Consider the following 7,659-nt stretch of genomic DNA (forward strand, 5'->3'; position numbering starts at 1 on the left):
TCATCATAAAATACTTTGAAAGATAATTATTGGATATTTATACAATAAAAATGCAGAAATAAATTAGTTTAAAGTCTTTAAAAATCATGACAAATTATGAAAATACTTGTGTATGCTTGTAAATCAAATGATGATGCATATACATATATATATATATATATATATATATATATATATATATATATATATATTTGAAAAATATGAGGGAAAAATCGGGTATCAACATGGTTGACTAGGGATAACAAGCATTGGTTGGCAATAGAAAGCTCAAACGGACCAAGGAAAGCCTATAATCATCTTCCAAACCAAGCAAACTTAGTATTTCGCTTTGACGCACATTCGAGGCAAGTTCTAGAACATTCACGCACATACTTGGACTAGCAACGAAAAATCACCCCACCCCTCATGCAACTAGACCGTAAAAGAGGATAGAGACTAGAGCCTACAACAATTACAATCAAGTTAAAGATCACTATGGTCCAATTAACCACTCAATGATTATCAAAGTCAACTGAAGAGTCTCAAAGTCATTAACTAGAGTTATTTTCTTTCAAAAACCTTATTTCAAACCATAAGTACGCAGTTAAGTGCGTTGGTATCAAATGAAGCATCAATAACTCTTTTTAGAGAAAGACTTGATTGGGGGTTTTATTCATTACTACTACTATTATTATTATCTAAACACAAAAATGGACTCATTCCCTTAAGAAGGTTGTCACACCATCCATCCTCGGGAAGATTCACCCGGTTCACACAAAAGACCACCTTTGGAAAGAACCGTGGAATTAAGAAAACCAAAGGCTTATTATCTATACTACTACGAAAAACATGAAAACTACTAACATAAAAAGAAGCTACTGACAAAACAAAAATCAAAGTAAACAATTAAAGAAGCTAATGAAAGCAGTAACTAAGTAATGATAGATAAAGTAAAAAGAAACAAAATTATCCAATTATCACAGTCCAAATGTATTCAAATGTGTCAAATGTATCAAATAAACTCCACTGCCCCTGCCAAATAAAAGTAAGAATGGTCCCCAATGCTTAACAAAATAAGAGTGAAAAGAGAGAGGGCGAAGAAACTCCCTAAGCATCCTTGGACATCTCAGTGTCCCCAGCAACATCAACTCCCGTTGGCTCAGCCAACTGTATCTCATCATAATCATATCTGGGAGTGGCGGGAGTGTCAAACATTGCACGCACTACGTCAGCAGAGTCGGCAGCAAGGCATGGCTCCTCAGACTGGCCAACTGGTGCAACCTGTGCAGATGGATCTGGGGCAGACTGCTCTGGGTCAAGTAGCATGTCAAATTGGAAATACCCATCGGGTCACCTCTTTCCTAAGCTTATCCACTAACATTTTGTTGGCCCGGGACTTTCTCATCTTTTTCACTTCTTTGGTCAAGTCCTTAGTAACTGAACCATGTTGTACTAGAGTGTTCATGATCATCTTCTAGTTGTCCAGAATCTTGTCCAACTTCTCATTAAGCTCAATAAAATCCCGGGATGCCTGTGGGAATGACTGCCTTACAACTACTAGATATCTCAGACAACTTTGAAGTAGTTGCCTGCATCTAGTTGTTGAGGCTCCCCAATATATGGGAGACTCGCAAAGCAAAAAGTGGTCCTATAGGCATTGGCAGCAGTCTCGAAACTAGAGTAGGGACTGCCTTAGGATTTGTGGTAGGGGTTGTGGATAGAGCTGAAGATGGTGGCAGAGGCATAGTTGTTACACTGGTAGAGGGCTAAAATGATGTAGAAGGAATATCAGTTGTGTCAAAAAATACCACTATCGGCTCACCAGACTGGCCTGTAGTAGTAGAAGGTTGGGCGCTCTTCTTCGGGTTGGTCGGATCCTACAGCAAGTACCACTCAAACAGCTTATTTGGCTTCACCTTTATATCAAATGGCTTTGGCTCTACCTTTGCATTAGTAAGGTACTCTGTGAAAGTGCTGGGTTAGGGGTAAGTCGTGTTAGTCTACTGCACTACCAATGTGATGTTGGCCAATATCAGGGCACTCACATTGATCGGGTAATGTGGGTGCCCGGCCATGATAGAAGTCACTAGAACTGCACATAGAACAGGCAAGTTGTTCTAATTCTAGCATGGGTCAATCCTGCTACACACAAAGGTCTGCCAACCTTTTGCCTCAAAGCTCAATGTACTCCTCTGAATGGGTACCCCAGCAGTGATCCATGGTGGAGGTGGTCCCGGTGGTGCTAAGATCTCAGCAAGCCACGGTCTAGCCTCTTCTTTCAAGGCCATCTTCTCTAGGTATTCCTTTGGATCCAAGTCCTCAAAACCCAAGTACGCGTTCAGCGTGTGCTGATCAAATTTCACTTTAAGGTTGCGTATTTTGGTTACCTTAATCTGCTTGCGAATATGTGAGATGCTGGCATAGAACTCGCGGACAAGGTGCTCCTTGACATCTACGACCTTCTCAATTAACAACATCCATCCCTTTCTCTATTTGAACTGCCTCAACACTACAGGGTTGTATCTATCTAGATCCGTCAACAGAAACTGCCTCTCATGTGTCAGTGGTCTCGTCGGCCACCATATCTGGAAATCAGTGAAAGTAGCCAAACTCACAAATCTATTTTCCCAAAATTCCTTCTTCTTTGTCCGCTCAACCTCAGTGGATGTACCATCTCCCCTTCACCATTATCTAGAACATCCTGCGCCCCGGACTCTAGAGCAGTTGCTGGCTCGGAGGCTTGGCTTGCACTTTTCGAACCCTCGAAAGTGCTGTGAGATGATGAAGCCACATCCACAGGCTCATAATGCCCCTGTGGCCTAGACTGTGCAGTTTCCTGCTCTTCCGGAATAGACACGGAGTTGCCCTCGGAAGCCTCCCTAGATGGGGCATAAGAACTAGACTCGGAGAGGTATGCACCCCTCCCTCTTCCTGTTGTGGTCTTCTTCCGAGTAGTGTTGGGCACACTGAGGGGCAAGGCACCTCTGCCTTGACCCCTAGCAGAATCTTCTTTATTTTTGGCAGTTTCGTCGTGGTGTCATGATCGAACCATTGTCTGTATCAAAAAAAAAGAGGATTGTTAGTTGCAAGTAATCATTCAACACAATTAACACTTATGTAAGCAAGGGAGAACATTATGGACACAGTAGTGTTACTACAGATTTAACTTGCTGCAGAAAATGGAACTCCAATCCACTCTTTTCTGATGTGCGGCCGCAGAATGGGAGTGCGGCCGCACTTCTAACAAGAAAGATCATAGGCTCTACATTTTCTCTGAAGACACTGCAAAGGCCAAAGTGCGGCCGCAAAATTTATTAGTTGTCCGCAAAATTATAAATGCGGTCCGCACTTTTGTTCTTTCAAGAGACAAGTATCTGATTGCAGTGTGGACCTAAAATACAGCCTCACCAGAAATTCTGCGCAGAATGCACTTGCCTTCACCAGTTACCATAATCAACCAACTGCGAACCGCAAAAATTCAAGTGCGGCTGCAGAATTCAACAACTAACGAGCAGTCTTTGTTCTTACTTAGATTTTGCAATTACTTGTTCAAATCTATATGGCAACAAGGTATACACATAAAATTTAACTAACCCAACCCATTTTAGCATGTATTAATAACTACCCAGTACAAATCTACCCCACGTGGACACATATGAACTATAATAATAGATGGCCTATAAAGAAGCTAAAAAAATGCAAAAAACAAAATCACATAAAAGATTAACATGAAGTGAAGCATACCAGATGATGTGAGTGTACAAGATCCTATGAGTGCAAATGGGTATGTGTTTTTGACAGTGAAAGGGTCCTCAGATAAGCTCTAGAACAACAGTGAATCTCAGGAGAGTGAAAAGTGTAAAATGAGGACAAAATTCCTATTTATACTTTAGAGTTATTGAGATGGAAAAAGGCCGAGTGTGGCTGTACAAATCCAAGTGCGGTTCGCACTCTTTCACCTGGGCATTAATTTTTGTTCCTTATGTGCGGTCCGCACATTTTTGAGTGCGGCCGCACAATTCCTCTTGCGATCGCGGATAATCCCCGCACTGACAGGGAAAAATAACAGAAAGTTTGCAATTTGGCATTTTGTTGAGCTTCCAGAAGTGCGGTCCGTATGTGAAATTTGCGGCCGCACAAGCTCTTCTGCTGTGGCACAATTATTTCTACGGCCACACAATTAAAATGTGCACCCTTTAACACTTAGTAATTTTTATGTCCACCCTTCTTGCATGTAACACTCAACCCTATAGTGTTACACCCTATATTTTCGTACGTAAAAATGCGTCGTAAGCAAACTAATGTAGGACAAAAAATGAGATAATATTTAAAAGTATATAAAGTAAGTTAATCATGTTACCTCTGAGGTTACAAATATTGAAGATCATGAACAACAAGTACAAAGAGGGTTGGACAGTTCAGAAGCTAAAGCAATTAAATAAAACAATGTTTCATCGAAAGTCGACAAGTTGGGAATGTTATAACATGTACCTTTGGGGTGAGACTAGGGTGATTAACATGATAAAGAGATTATGTTATGATTTATATTAGTCGTATTACATCCGTGTGTTATGTTTTTAAGTCAAGCGAGTTGTGGAACAAAAGTCGATGAAAGTCATCACAAGTTACATTCATAAGTTTTACTGAAACTTTGGGTCAAATGTAACTGCAATTTTCTCCCAATATACTTAGAGTTATGGTGTGTTCCACCCATCAAATTAAATATCTATGAGTCTATTTTCCAACGCATTAAACCATTTGTCAATACGACATCGGAGTAGAGAGATATGTGCATTTTTGCGATACTGCGCAAGCTGCTAGGTGACAAGTAGGTGTGTCACCTACTTGCTTAAATGAAAGCCCAAAAATGGGCCATTTCGGGTCGTCCAAAGAGGCCTTTTAAGGGCCTATTTTCTTCATATATTAGACTTAAAATAGAGCATAATAACCAGACATAAGCTCTGCAAAGAATCCTCCCAAAATTTCCCACAAACCCTAATTGATTTTCTCTCCCTTTCAAGTTCCAATTGGAGGTAAAACTTAGAGTTTGAAGAACCAAGATAGGAGCTGAGTTATCCAACAAATAAGATGAGTTTACTGCTCTCTTTCATCCATTTTTTCTTCTGTAAATTCATGGTAAGTCGTTCTATACTTGTAAGAACTCACGGGATGGTGATCGGAAGCCGTGAGTTCGAGTTATTCAGTTGTAGCGGACTGTTTTGTGGACTGTTTTGTGTTGCTGTTGGGCTGCGTGTTTTATTACTATTTTGTGGAGTTTTGGAGGAGGAAGGGGGTTTATAAACACCATATAAATGTAGGGTGGTTGGCTGGTCGTTCGTCATAACATTTTCGGGTCGTTTGACACTACTACGGTGGTCGTTTTGTGTACGAAGAGATTGGGGTGTGTTGGGCTGTTTTGTAGTATTTGATGGTGTATATAGGGCTGGAAAATGATGTATATATGTTGTTATTGTTCTGTTCTTGTATTGTTGGTGTTATCTTGAAGTTGGAGGAAGGGCATATTATAGGGGAGATGCTGCCCGTTTTAATACAAAATAGGTTTGTCGTTCGTTGTGCGATAGTTGTACCTTTCGTAACTTAACGATAGTATTATTATCATTCTTGTAGATTAATGTGCGAAGAGGTGAGTTCAACTTGGTGATTGAAAAGATTGTGATAAGGTATGTTAAGGCTAAGCCTTCCTTCATTTTGGCATGATCTCGTAGCTACATGTGTTAGTAATGAGACAAAAAGAGAAGTTCATATTCATGAATTTATTCACACTATTCTAGTCTCATAAGTTACAATATTATTCCTTATCGAGACTCTATATTCAATTTTAGTATTGTCTTCTTTCAGTCAAGAGAGCAGCAAGCCTATATATACAGTATTACAGTATTTTCATTACCATCGAGCTATAATCGATGGGCAGGCCCCTATTGGGCAACCTCTGATCAGATGGAAAGTTATATACCGAGCCTACTGTGGCCGAGCGCCTATGAGCGAGCCCAGCATGGTCGAGATACATAGCCTAGTATGGCCGAGCGCCTATAAGCGAGCCTACTATGGCAGAGCAGTTATATATACCGAGCCTTATAAGGCCGTACAATTATTTTACTTACTATATTGAAGGAGTTGAGTCAGTATCAGCAGGTAAGTATATCTCCAGATCATCTTTGACTCCCAGTTAATTTCAGTTATCATATTATCAGTTCAGTTTCAGATTTCAGTTATTTTATTGCCTTACATACTCGGTACATTATTTCGTACTGACGTCCCTTTTTGGGGGCGCTGCATTTCATGCGTGCAGGTTCAGACAGACAGACGGGTAGACCTCCTCAGTAGGTGTTTTCCGAGTTCCGCCTGATCGGTAAGCTCCACGTCTTTCGGAGTTGCCAGGACTAGAGTTTTGTGTACATCTTATGTATATCTGTATATATGTTATGGGTAGGTCGGGGCCCTGTTCCGATCACAGTACATCTATCAGTAGAGGCTTGTAGGCATATCCTGTTGGTTAGTGCAGTATGTTGGGTTTGTATAAATTGGTGGTTTGTCAGCTGTAGTAGCTATGACGGCCTTGTCGGCCTAGCTTTATATTGATATTTAGTTAGTGTTAGTTTCCATTCAGTTTTATATTTTGCTTCGCAAATTGTCTTGCAAGGTGGCCCCATGGCCAAAGTATGACATTATGTGATCAGAGTCCCTTAGTCGCAATTTGGTACGCCAGGTTAGGTGAGGCACGGGGTGCTTGTCTCGCTCCTAGGTTCGGGGCGTGACAAACTTGGTATCAGAGCAGTTCTGTCCTAGGGAGTCTACAAGCCGTGTCTAGTAGGGTCTTGTTTATAGATGTGTTGTGCACCACATTATATAAGCAAGGAACTACAGGGCATTTAGGAGTTGGTTACACTTCTTTGAAATCTAAATCGTGCTATAGAACTGAGTTATAGGAAATTTGAATTAAACTTATGTGTTGGTGTTTGCATGCACAGATGACGGTGACTAGGAAGACTACGGCTAGCCAGAGGAGAGATACAGTAGTAGGTGAGGGGACCAACAGGGTACCCCCAGTAGATGGGGCCCAGTCTGAAGCTCAAGGGGAGACCCCTACTCAGCCATTACCGGCTCCTCCACCAACTACGGAGATTCCTAGGGAAACCGCACATCCAGTTCCCCCTCCACTTCCATCAGATCAGGACTTAAGGAGTTCGGTGCATTTGTTGACACAGTTGGTAGCTACCCAGCAACATGCTAGGGCATCAGCTAGTGCAGGAACTTCTGAGGGGTCTGGGAGTTCAAGGGTCCGAGAGTTTATTGCTTTGAGTCCCCCAGAGTTCACGGGGACAGATCAGAGGGAGGACCCGCAGGATTTCATAGATCAGCTTCACAGGATCTTTCGTGTTATGCATGCCACGGAGAAAGAGGCAGTTGAGCTAGCAGCTTTTCGACTCCGAGATATAGCCATCCTTTGGTATGAGGGATGGGAGAGGTCCAGGGGACGTGATACACCTCCAGCTATTTGGGAGAATTTTTCAGATGCTTTCCTTGACCAGTACTTACCGCGGGAGATCCGACAGGCTCGAGTCGATCAGTTTCTAACCCTCAAGCAGGGTAATATGAGTGTTCGAGAGTATAGTCTCCGTTTTGACTCATTGGCCAGATATGCACCATCCATAGTTTCTA

This window comes from Nicotiana tomentosiformis, chromosome 12, assembly GCF_000390325.3.
Source record: "Nicotiana tomentosiformis chromosome 12, ASM39032v3, whole genome shotgun sequence".
NCBI lineage: Eukaryota > Viridiplantae > Streptophyta > Magnoliopsida > Solanales > Solanaceae > Nicotiana > Nicotiana tomentosiformis.